General features: G+C 48.3%; 1 pseudogene; it reads right to left on the bottom strand.

The window, feature by feature from the left end:
* Window positions 1-2,234: 2,234 nt before the first annotated feature.
* Window positions 2,235-3,814, bottom strand: LOC102429775 (annotated as a pseudogene).
* Window positions 3,815-12,776: the final 8,962 nt, after the last annotated feature.

Genomic DNA, 12,776 nt, shown 5'->3' with positions numbered 1-12,776 from the left:
GATAACTGCTTCCAGTCAGCCTCCACTGGGAGCTTGGGTGGCTGGGGGCTGTGGCCAGCCTGCAAACAGCCATCAGACCCTCACTCAGGCTGGCCAGCACCCCAGCGGGGACCCCCACCCTAAAGGGACTGTGGCCAGCCTGCAAACAGCCATCAGCCCCTCACCCAGGCTGGCCAGGCACCCCAGGGAGGACCCTAACCTGAAGGGGCTGTGGCCAGCCTGAAAACAGCCAACAGCCCCTCACCCAGGCTGGCCAGGCACCCCAGCAGGACCCTCAACCTGATCTGGGACACACTTCAGGGTAAACCAGCTTGCCCCCACCCATGCACCAGGCCTCTATCCTATATAATAAAAGGGTAATATGCAAACTGACCCTAACAGCAGAGCCACTGGGAATCACTGGCCACTATGACACACACTGACCACCAGGGGGCAGACGCTCAATGCAGGAGCTGCCCCCTGGTGGTCAGTGTGCTCTCACAGGGGGAGCTCTGCTCAGCCACAAGCCAGGCTGACAGCTTCCAGTACAGCGGTGGTGGTGGGAGCCTCTCCCGCCTCCTCAGCAGCGCTAAGGGTGTCTGACTGCAGCTTAGGCCTGCTCCCCACTGGCAAGTGGAAATGGTCCTGCACTCTTGGGCTCTGGTGGCTAATGGCCTAGGGTGGGTGCCCTCAGCCCTTATAGAGGCGGAAAGCCCTGCCTCTGAGTAGATTGACTCACTAAGCCAATGAATCCTACTTGATCTCACCTTCTCTAGATTGGTTTTCAGAACCCAGGGCATCTGGAGTTGGATGCACACACTGATCACACTCTACTTAATCTGATAATCTCTGAACTGGCTTCTAGAATTCAGGAGCTCCCTCAGGACCGAATCAACAGGAGGGAGCTCTGAGTCCAGAGGGTGAGCCCCATCCTCTGCTCAGTTCTCCCTGTGCCAGGCCACTGAGTGCCCCAGAGTCACCCAACAACCATGCCTGTCTCTGGGCCAAGGGGAGGAAGTCAAGGCTCAGAGAGGTCAAGACCACACAGCCCAGGTCAGGAGCAAGACAGGGATCAGGAGCTCTGACCTTGTGAGAGGGGTCACCCGCATCTCATCTTCACTAGATTGGTTTTCAGAACCCAGGGCACCTGGAGTTAGATGCACACACTGATCCCACCCTATTTAATTGATAATCTCTGAACTGGCGTCTAGAATCCTCACTGCTGTAGGGACAGGAGTGGGAGGCATTTCCTCCTCTGTTCATTTCTACCACAAATTGTCTGCTGAATTTTTAGAAGATATCTCCATCATTAGCAATTCCCTTGAATCCCTTCAAAGGCAGGTAGACTCCTTAGCAGCAGTAGCCCTACAGAACCAGTGCGCTTTAGATCTCTTGACAACAGAAAAAGGGGGTACCTGTGTCTTTCTTGGGGAAGAATGCTGCTACTTTGTAAATGAATCAGGAATTGTCAAGGATCACATTATCTCTCTGGGAGAGGATTGACCAAAGATGATGTAACCAGCAAGAATGGGGGTATGCCATTTTGGCTCACTTGCCCCATGGCTCCTCCACTATTAGGCCCACTGGTATCTATTCTTTTAATTTTGCTCTTTGGCCCCCGTCTCATGAGCTGTTTCACTAGTTTCTTACAAGACAGAATGCAGGCGTTCACCAACCAGAAGGTGGGAGAGATCTATCTGGCCTTGAACTCTGAACAGGGACATCTATATTGCCAGAATCTTTGAGACCCAGGGTAAATGCCTCTGACAATGCCCCCCTCTCAGCAGGAAGCAACTATGGAAGATGGACCTTCACCCCCTGACCATGCCTGGACTCTCAATTATTTTACTATTACCCAAAGCCTGGAATGATAGATCATCCCTTCCCTGAAGTGGCGGGTGGAGTAACGGTAATCATGACGCGGCCTGCAGCCCAGAAATACCAGGAGGCCCAATTCTGTACTCTCTCTCTCTCTCTCTCTCTCTCTCTCTCTCTCTCTCTCTCTCTTTCTCCTTTCCCTCCCTTCCAACTCTCTCTAAAATTCAATGGAAAAAATATCCTCTGGAGAGGATTAACAAACAAAAACTAAAAAAATTTTAAAAATTACCAAATGGTTCAGCAGTGCCACTTCTGGGTATATACACACAGAAATGGCAGCCAAGCAGGAAAAAACATGACAAATAACATGACAGATGTACTATAGTTCACTGAACCATCCTTTATTGTTAGACATGTTGGCCAAGAGATATGTTTGATCACACAGCAGTTTCCAAAGTCATAGTCCTGTCCTTAAAATGCTCGGTCTTGGCGTCTTGTCCCATCTTCCAGATGACCAGGCGCTGGCGTCCTCGCTGGAGCTGTGGCCATCCACCCTGTCCTGGATGACGTGTCCGAGGTAGTGAGCCGTGAGGTTGCGAAGGGAGCGCTTGTAGGGGAGGCCCCGGCAGTGCGGGAAGAGCACAGATGTGTCCAGCACGGTGCCGTGGATGAGCTTCAAAGCCAGCAGGTCGCTCTGCAGGCTGTGTCCAATGAGGATGGTGTGGGCATTGAAGAGAGTCAGCAAGGTGGCCTGGACGTCCCGGAGCGAGGCGCTGGTGTGGGCCAGGTCAGCCGCGGTGACTCCTGAAAACCTGGTGTTGAAGTCGACGATGTCGCGGTCTGGCCTGACGAAGGTGTCGTATATCACCTGCAGGGCGCTGTCCACCACGCTGATGCGGGTCAGCTCCAGGCCAGAGGTGGTGTAGCACATCTCACAGTCCAGGGCGTAGATGCCGGGGTGAGCTCCTGGGGGCAGGTCTTTGGCCAAGGTCTGCACAAAGTCCTGCAAGTCCTGCTGGCGGCTGTCCTGTACGTGCTGCTGGGCCACCTGGCAGCCAGGGGAGCCAATGGGGGCCGAGCAGCACGTGTACTGAATCTCCCAGCCCCCAGCCGCTGGAGTTGGGCGCAGCCGCCCCCAGTGGTAGTGATATTCTTCCTGGTGCACACAGCTGCCTGAGGGGGCCACAAGGTACTGGGTGCCACAGCGGCAGCACAGCCTGCAGGAGGAGTCTTGGGGCTGCTTCTCCTGAGCGGTGAAGAGGACAGCGCCCCTGGGCAGTGTGGGGTGCGCAAAGGGGTATCCATTCTCCTTGAGCTGGGCCTGGGTGAGCAGGTGCTCCTTGAGGCTCTGGTACAGGGCGGCCCCTTGCAAAGGATCCTCCCCGGGGGGGCTGTCTGGGTGCTGGAGTGAGAAGCTGGTCTGGGCGGCCAACTTGCCCCCCAGCACCACCTCCTGGGACACAGCCCTGCTGTCCCGGGTCTTGTGGAGACCGGCTCCAGGGCCGGGTTCCAGGCCCTGCATCTTGTGGAAGGTGTTGGTGGCCACTTCCTGGCCAATCCTCTTGCTGGGGCTCTGGTGGTAGACCGCCTTCTCCTCCTTCAGCTCCTTCCCTGTGGCTTCCTGGCTGGAGGAGCAGGACTTGAGACCCTCGTCCATAAAGAGGCTGAGATGGCGTTGACGGGTGACGGTGGGCACTTTGACCCCACACTCTTTTGGAGGAACGGGCTTCTGAGAACTCTGCATAGGTGGGCCGTGGGCCACGCACTTGGGGGGCACAGTACTGGTGACCATGGACGTCTGGCCTGATGGGGCACAGGCCTCTGGAATCTGGCTGCCCAGCCCCTGGTTTTTGGGAGGCGGGCTGCTGCTGGCTGGGAGGCGCCTCTTGGCACCTGCAGCCAGGCAGGGCATGGGGACTCGGACAATCTTCTTCTTGTCTCTGGCATCTGAGAGGTGGATGGAGCGGGGCTCTTTGGCTGGCTGCTGGGCAGCCTGGGGCAGGCTGGCTGACTCCATGGGAGCCTCCTCTGCTCCCTGCAGCAGGTCACACAGCTCCTGGGAGGTGGGTAGTCAGGTGCGGGGGGCAAGGCCTCTCCTCACAGACTCTGGCTGGATGATGAGATATTTGGGGGCCCAGCTCTTTTGGGGGGGCACCGGGAGCAGGCTTCCAGGGCCAATAGTCTGATGGCAGGTCCACTGGCAGTGAGGCAGGGGCACCAGGGTTGGGGCAGGGCAGGAGGCATCCAGCTCGGCCTCCTGAGCTTGCAGATGGCCGGGAGGAAACCAGCTCGGTGCCGTGGCCCTCAGGGGGCTGGAGCTCACGCTGCTTCACTTCTCCCGGGTGCCGACATGGTCCTGCTCTCCTTGGCTCTGGTGGCTAATGGCCTAGGGTCGGTGCCCTCAGCCCTTATATAGGTGGAAAGCCTGTCTCCAAGCAGATTAACTCGCTAAGCCAATGAATCCTACTTGATCTCATCTTCTCTAGATTGGTTTTCAGAACCCAGGGCACCAGGAGTCAGATGCACACACTGATCTCACCCTACTTAATCTGATAACCTCTGAACTGGCTTCTAGAATCCAGGAGCTCCCTCGGGACCGAATCAACAGAAGGGAGCTCTGAGTCCATCCTCTGCTCAGTTCTCCCTGTGCCACATCACTGAGTGCCCCAGAGTGACCTGACAACCATGCCTGTCTCTGGGCCAAGGGGAGGAAACCAAGGCTCAGAGAGGTCAAGACCACACAGCCCTAGTCAGGAGCAACCAGGGACCAGGCACTGTGACCTTGTGGGAGGGGTCACCCACATCTCACTTCTCCCTGCTCCTTTCGTTCCCCCCCACCCCCAGCATGGAGCACAACTCTGATTGAACGTGGGTCCCGGCACTTGTCTGTGAGGACCCGGGGTGTGTGGGACTGCATCTCCTTGCCTTGCCTGGTGAGATGAGAGGTCCTCTATGTCTCCTGCCCAGGGGACAGAGTGATCAGATGCAATGGCTCCTGTCATCCGCCTTCTCTTCTTTGGGGGGCTAGAACACATGGTCATCCCTCCATAAGGCTCCCTCCCCACTTCCCATCTTGCTAAACGGAACCTCTGAACCCATGAAACAGGTAACTCTCCCTTCCTTCTCCCCCCAGTCCCTGGCCACTAACATTGCACTTTCTGTCTCTGTGAATTTGACCACCTCATTAAAGTGGAATTCTACAGAACTTGCCTTTTTGGGCCTGGCTGATGTCATGAGGCATCATATCCTCAAAGGTCATCATCCATGTTGGAGCACGTGTCAGAATTTCCTTCCATGGTACATGTCTATGCTCCATTTTGCTTCTTATCCATTCATGTCTCCAGGCACATTCCTCAGTGGCTGCTTCCATCTGAGATGTTGTGAACACAGGTGCCCAAATATCTCTTCAGGATCCTGCTTTCCACCAGTTCTGTAGGGCTACTGCTGCTAAGGAGTCTACCTGCCTTTGAAGGGATTCAAGGGAATTGCTAATGATGGAGATATCTTCTAAAAATTCAGCAGACAATCTGTGGTAGAAATGAACAGAGGAGGAAATGCCTCCCACTCCTGTCCCTACTTCAGTGAGGACTCCTGTACCCACTAAGAGGGGAACAAGGGCCACCCTTTCGTGTCGAGGCCTGAGAAGACCAAGAGAGGTTTCGAGTTCTCCCTCTGTTCTGATAGAAAGATTGGGGGTAAGGAAGACATAAAGGCAGAATGAGCGTGACAGGTCCTGGGGGACACAGGTGTAGGCTGTAGTCCCACAAAGGAGAAAAATACTCAGTGGAGGGCAGGCTAAGGGAGGGGTAAATTTATAGATTGTGCACAGTAATAAGGTGTAGGGGTAGCTGAGGTAGTGGTTTGAGAGGTATTTGTTAAACAGGTAGTGTTTTCTGTATTAAAGAGATGTTGTATAGGGTGCGTTGAGGTTTGGTATAGTTAAGAATTAAGTTAGTGGTCTAATAGGTTGGGATTGGAGTAGCTATGATGAGGGTTCGAGCCAGTGACAGACAAATCCAGCAGGATGTAGAGAAGGAGGGATTGATGTTAGAGAGTAGATGGAAGGTTGTGTTGATGAGTGTGGGTAAAGGAGTAGGCCCAGAGTTTGTGGGGTGAGAGAGAATGTCCTTTAGTGGGGGAGGGATAGGTCAGGTCGAGGATTAATATAGGTTTTGATGAGGACAATTATACCCCCGGAATCCCTGCCTCCTCCATCTATTCTAATTCCTGCTGGCTGAGTCTGGTTCCAGAGTGGGTCTGCTGGGTTTGATATGGTAAAACTGACAGGATTGCATGTAAGGGGGGCACAGTCTGAGGGGGGTCTGAGGTTTACCAGTGGACTACATAAAGCACCAGAGTGGTAGTGGGAACACTGCCAATATGGACAGTAGAACTCCCCTACATTGTCACAGTCCCCCTTCTGTCGGTATTTCATACATAGATATTTGTAGTCGGTGGCATAGGCCCGATACCACCCACAACAGCTAGACCACTCCAGGGCCATGGCCGAGCAGGCATCGAAATAGAGAGTGACATTAGAGCAGTGGCTCTCAACCTTCTGGTCCTTTAAATACAGTTTCTCATGTTGTGACCCAACCATAAAATTATTTTTGTTGCTACTTTATAACTTTTATGTTCCTACTGTTATGAATCGTAATGTAAATATCTGACACCTGAATCCAGGGATCACAGTCTCCTGGTCATCTGAACTGACTGTTGCAGGTGTGTCCTTTATGTGAGTGTTTTTTGTGTGCCCTTCTGTTGTAGTAAAGCTTTGATTAATTTTTGCATGGTGAGGGTGAGGATGTCTCTCAGGCTGACTTGTTGTGAGGGTTCCCCATGACCACAGTGGACAAGCTGCCATGCTGAGGCTAACTTCAAGCAGCAGGAGTCACATTAGCAGGGCTCTGGTTCTGGCTAAGTTTGTCCTTTGGATGTGTTGTTTGTGGAGCTGGTTGGGTGGTGCTGTTTTATAGTTTAAAGCCTGCCACTGGGTATGTTGTTTCTGGAGGCTGTTGGGAGGGGCAATAGTATAGGACAAGTTCAGCCCCTTGCTTGGGGCTTCCTGGTAGGAGCTACAAAGTGGTGTGCTTGGTTTGCACTTGTGCTGACCTTAGAGGCACTGGGGATGCTGTGCTGTGAACTGAGGCCAGCTGCCTCTTGTGCTGCAAAAGGGACCCTTTGGTGGTCACCACAATGTGAACTGAGGCCAGTCATTCCTTTGCAGGATATCTTACTGCAGCTATGTTCCAATCAGCCAAGACTGGCCCCTGCTTATGCCAGACTTGGGGCCACCTGGTGGGAGTTACAATGCAAGGTATGACCAGTCACCACTTGTGCTGGGCTTGGGACCACTTAGCAAGAGGTATAGGGCATGCCAAGGCCAGTCATTATTTTGGGGGAGTTAGTGGACCTTTGTAAGGTTTTAGTAAAGTCCACAGCACAAAACAAGGGTAGCTGCTCCTGTGAAAAATCTGGTGGAAGTGGCTCAGGCAGGACAGGTAAGTTAGTTGGGGCAGGGTTTCAGGGAATCTCCAGGGCAGGGTGAATAGTGGTAGGCAGGTCAATAAAGAGCACAGATTTGATGCCCACATACATCAGAGCTAGGTGGGAGGAGAGTTTCACAAAAGAACAGTGGTGCAAGCCAGCCCGTTTGTCCCCACAGAGAGCTGCCCTGACCCTTGCCTCTCCAGCCCTTGTCTGAAGCTAGTCCATTTATTTCCTTCCCATATGTCCCTTGTGTTTTTTAGCTGCTTCCCCTGTACTAGAGCATAGAGCAAGTGAGTTTGTGAGCAAGTGAGTCCATCTTTGGGCCCCTCAAGAGCAATGCCTCATCTCCAACAGCCTTCCATCTCACTCAGATGCAATCCCTGGTGGTTTGTACAGCTAGACATTATGAAAACTCCTCTTTTCAGCACTAGTGTCCAGGCTGAGGGCCTGGTGTGGGACTGGGCCCCTTCGCTTCTCAGGGGGTACCTCCACAGCTAAGATATGCCTCTAGGTTTTTCACCCCCACACTGCGGATGTGGGAAATGCCATCTGTATCTCTACCCTGCCTACCAGCTTCTCTGTGGCATGGCTCTTCTTTATACCCTTAGTTATGGGACTTCTGTTCAGAAAGTAGTCAGGTGGTTCTCAATGATGATTTTTCTATAAATCAATTTTAATTTATATACATCACACCTTATATTTATATGGCCTTATAAATAAGTATAAAATATGTCATTCATAAATTTGTTATTTTTTAAAATTAAAAAATCTTTTTATTGAAGTATAATCAATATATAACATTATATTAGTTTCAGGTATACAACATCATGATTTGATATTTGTATATATTGCAAAATAGTCATCACGATAAGTCTAATTAACATCCATCACCATATATAGTTACAAAATTGTTTTTACTTATAATGAGAATTTTGAAGATCTCTCTTGGCAACTTTGAAATATGTAATAGAGTATTATTAACTACTAGAGGCCCGATGCACAAAATTCGTGCATGAGTAGGCCTCCCTTCGCCTTGCTACCGGCACCGGCTTCCCTCTGGCACCCAGGACCCGGACTTCCCTCGCAGCCTCGGCTTTGTCTGGAAGGTCGTCCGGAAGGACATTTGATCTAATTATCATATTACACTTTTATGATTATAGATTGTAACCTTGCTGTATATTATATCCCCAGACTTTTGTTGTTTCTTAAAGACCCACATTGAAAGAGCTGGTGGCTACTTTCAGGGCTTACCCAGTGCTATTTACCTAGATAACACTTTGTAAATGGCAGTGACAAATGATCCTGTGCTTCCGGGAGCACAAGTGTATTTCTAAAGGTCAAGCACATCCCAATAATCTGTTGATGTTTTGTAAAGGTAGAGCCACAGTACAGAACATCAGACAGAACTGAAAGGTAAACAGGGAGCCGAGTGGCCCTGAGCTGGGAGGCGCTGGAAATCAGGGCTCCTGTGCTTTCCAACAAAGTCTTTCACAGCAACCGTGGCGCCTAGTGATGTCTGAGCCCCTGAGAGGGCCCTGGCTCCCCTGGGGCTGCCCATATCAGACTGAAATGTGATGGAAACCCTGGAAAGAAGCTCCCTCATTGTCTTTTAGATACATGTCATCCTTCTCCCTCAAAGGCATTTTCTGTGATTATCTGCTTTGCCAATTAGAAAGCCCTTTACTGGAATTCACTAATGAAGCTCCCAGCTCCATGGAATGGGATCCTGGGCCATTAGATGCAGAGAAAAAGGTTAGGGTAATTGCTCAAGGGCAGACAGTTTCAATCTAAAGTTAATCTAGACATTAAAGATGCTAGTTCTAAAATTTTATTCCCTTTCTGAGACTGAGTTGTAATTCTTTTGTATATGGCTTATGAAGTAATTTATTTATTCATTCATTCAATACACATTTACTGAATATCAATTTCTACCAGGTTAGATGTTAGAGAAATTAACATAAACGCAATGTGGTCTACACCAGCAATGACTTTAGTCTAGAAGGAGAGATAAATACAAATAATTACAATGTCACATGACTAATGTCCTGTTAACATAAAAAACATTCAAACCTGTAAAGAACTTTTGTGAGTTTATTTGAGCCAAACTGTCAACAATTGCTGGGAAGCAGAATCTTAATGGATTGGGATAATGCTCCGGAGAATGGTGGTTTCTCACCTTATGTTATACATTAGTCAAAGGAGACATACGTGGGTTACATGAACTCCAATGCTGATAGATTAGGGAAGCAGGAGAAAGCAAAGCAGGGAAACCTCTGGGATTGGATAAACAGTGAAATGATAGACACACACTTCTTTTACTTAGGTGGATGTACGATAGTTAAGTCAACAATTAATGTGATAACAATAACAATAACAATGAAGGAACTTATGGTCTCTGTCCTGGCACCCAGGGTATTTGGTTGTGCCCTGAGGGGTTCGGAAAAAGGGAAGTTACAAGTTACCCTGACATTTCACAGGGAGGTTATCTTAGATGCAAAAAGACAATACACTCAAAGTGACCTTCGTCAGGGAAGATACTGGCCTAGGACATGACTACCCACTGTAAACAACTTTTACTTAAAGTTTAATTTCAGACCATCCTTTGTGGTTACTTTAGGTCTTTGAATTTGCAAAACCACCACACAGGCCTCCCCTGAGCTGGTCAGGTTAGCATGTGGCACAGTCCTAAGAGAAGAATAAATGAACACATGCAGGTGACAGAGCTCCCAGCACAGCCTGCGCCCTCAGGAGGCTAGAGGCAGTGGGCTGAGTCCTGAAGGATTGTGGGAGTCTGCCAGGGCCCAAGGGGGGAAGTGGTATTTTCCCTAATGACTTAGACCTAGACAGTGTCCAGCAATTTTCTCACTTCTCTTCCTAGAACTCTCTTTGCTGAGAAGGTTGGGACCATCTGATGTGAGTTGCCTCAACTTTCCTCCATATCAAAATGTCTATCTATCTTCACCTGTCTTCTCTCTCTCTTTATGCATCAGAGGAAGAAGTGCCTTCCTCTTTGGCAAGGCCAGTGCTCCCTACTGGAGCCAGGCCATGCGAGCTCCCCATCTTCTCCTTTCTCACAGTGCCCACAGCTCTCCTTTGCAGCTTTACTCTTTCTCTACTTAGAAGTTTCATTTGTATAACAAACAGAATCTGTTTGTTTGGGAGGAGAGAAATTTCTTTGGACTAATATCCATCTCTTGTCTCCCTTTTGTTACTACCCTTTCAAAATGATAAGTCTATTTAGGCAAATGCAAATGAAAAAGCAGCTGGGGTAGCAATACTTATAACTGACAAAATAGGCCTCAAAGTGCAAGGCATAACAAGAGTTAAGGAAGGCCACTTCATAATACTAAAGGGATCGATACAACAAGAGGATATAATCCTGGTAACCACATATGCACCCAATGCAAGAGCACCCAAATACATAAAAAAAAAAAAAAAAAACTCCTGGAAGGTATCAAGGGAGAGATCAACAGCAATACAGTCATAGTAGGGGACTTTAATATAATATTGACATCACTGGATAAATCCTCTAGACAAATCAACCATGAAACAGCAATTCTAAGCGACTCACTAGGTCAGATGTGCTTAATCGACATCTTCAGAACATTTTACCCCAAAGCTACAGAGTATACATTCTTCTCAAGAGCACATGGGCCATTCTCAAAGATAGGCCACATATTAAGACACAAGCAAAGTCTCTTCAAATTCAAGAAGATTGAAATCATATCAAGCATCTTCTCAGATCACAAAGGCATAATATTAGAAATCAACTACAATAAAAACAATAAAAAATATCAAACACTTAGAGACTAAATAGCATGCTATTAAACAATGATTGATTGGGTTACCAAAAAGATCAAAGAAGAAATAAAAAAACATCCTGGAAACAAATGACAATGAAAACACTCAATCCAAAATCTATGGGATACAGTATCTTTACTGATACAGCTCCTAGGGCAATGGAAACTAAGGAGAAAATAAACAAATGGGACTACATCAAAATAAAAAGCTTCTGCACAGCAAAAGAAACCATCAGCAAAACAATAAGAAAGCCCACTGCATAGGAGAACAAATTTGACAATGTTATATCCGATAAGGGCCTAATCTCCAAAATTTATAGGGAATTTATACATCTTAACAAAAGGAAGATAAACAATCCAATCAAAAAATGAGCAAAGGACCTAAATAGACACTTTGCGAAAGTGGGCATAAGAGGGCCAAAAGACATATGAAAACATGCTCAAAGTCACTAATCATCCAAGAGATGCAAATCAAAACAACAATGAGGTACCATCTCACACCTGTCAGAATCACTAGGATGTGGAGAAAAAGGAACCCTTGTGCACTGCTGGTGCGAATGCAGACTGGAGGAACCCTTGTGCACTGCTGGTGAGAATGCAGACTGGTGCAGCCACTGTGGAAAACAGTATGGAGTTTCCTCAAAAAACTTCTAGGAATATATCCCAAGAAAACAGAAACACCAATTAGAAAGGAAATATGCACCCCTATGTTCATATCAGCACAATTTACAATAGCTAAGACTTGGAAACAGCCTAAGTGCCCATCAGCAGATGAGTAGATTAGAAAACTGTGGTACATCTACACAATGAAATACTACACTGCTGCAAAAAAGAAGGAATTCTTACCATTTGCAACAGCATGGATGGAACTGGAGAGCATTATGCTAAGGGAAATATGCCAGTCAGGGAAAGATAAATATCACATGCTCTCACTCATTTGGAATATACTGAACAACATAAACTAATGAACAAAAATGGATCCAAAGACAGAGAAGCATCTAACAGACCTTCAAACCTCAGAGGGAAGGCAGGGGAGGCGCGGGGGGTGGGGGGTAAGAGATCAACCAAAGGACTTGTATGCATGTATATAAGCATAACACATGGGAAGAGACACTAGGGAGGTGAGGGTATGCGCTGGGGGTAGGAGTGGCTGGGGAGAGGTCAATAGGGGAAAAAAGAGACATATGTAATACTTTAAACAATAAAGAATTAAAAAAAGAGATAGGTCTAGATTTCCTACCATCACTCTTTTTACCATCCCTGTAATTTGGCTTTCCCGTCCATTTCTGATGGAATCTGTGCTCTCCCTGTGTGGCACTCCTACTTCACGTTGCTGTCCAACAAGGCTGGCAGTTACTCCCCTACTTTCTTTCAAAGCATTTCCCTCTTGCTTCCATACCACAGTGTTCTGCTGCTCCTCTTCACTGCTACTTCTTTTCCTCGACCTTTTGAGCTCCTCCTTAATTATCCCATTTGGATTTGATAACTCTCATGAATTCTTTCTTCAATACTTGCATTATTTGTGTTTCTCTTTAATCTTATCATATGCTAGGTAGCCTTATAATATCCTTTTCAAGGACCATGTCTTATGCCTTATGACAAGCAGCATTGCAGAGTGGCTGGAAGTACAATCTGAGCCAAACTGTCTGGGTTTGACCCCTGGCTCAGCTGTGTGGCCATGGGTAAGTT

This window comes from Myotis lucifugus, unplaced genomic scaffold (assembly GCF_000147115.1).
Source record: "Myotis lucifugus unplaced genomic scaffold, Myoluc2.0 scaffold_677, whole genome shotgun sequence".
In the NCBI taxonomy this organism is placed as follows: domain Eukaryota; kingdom Metazoa; phylum Chordata; class Mammalia; order Chiroptera; family Vespertilionidae; genus Myotis; species Myotis lucifugus.
The sequence above is the reverse complement of the archived record's forward strand: the minus strand, read 5'-3'. Positions and strand labels throughout refer to the sequence as shown.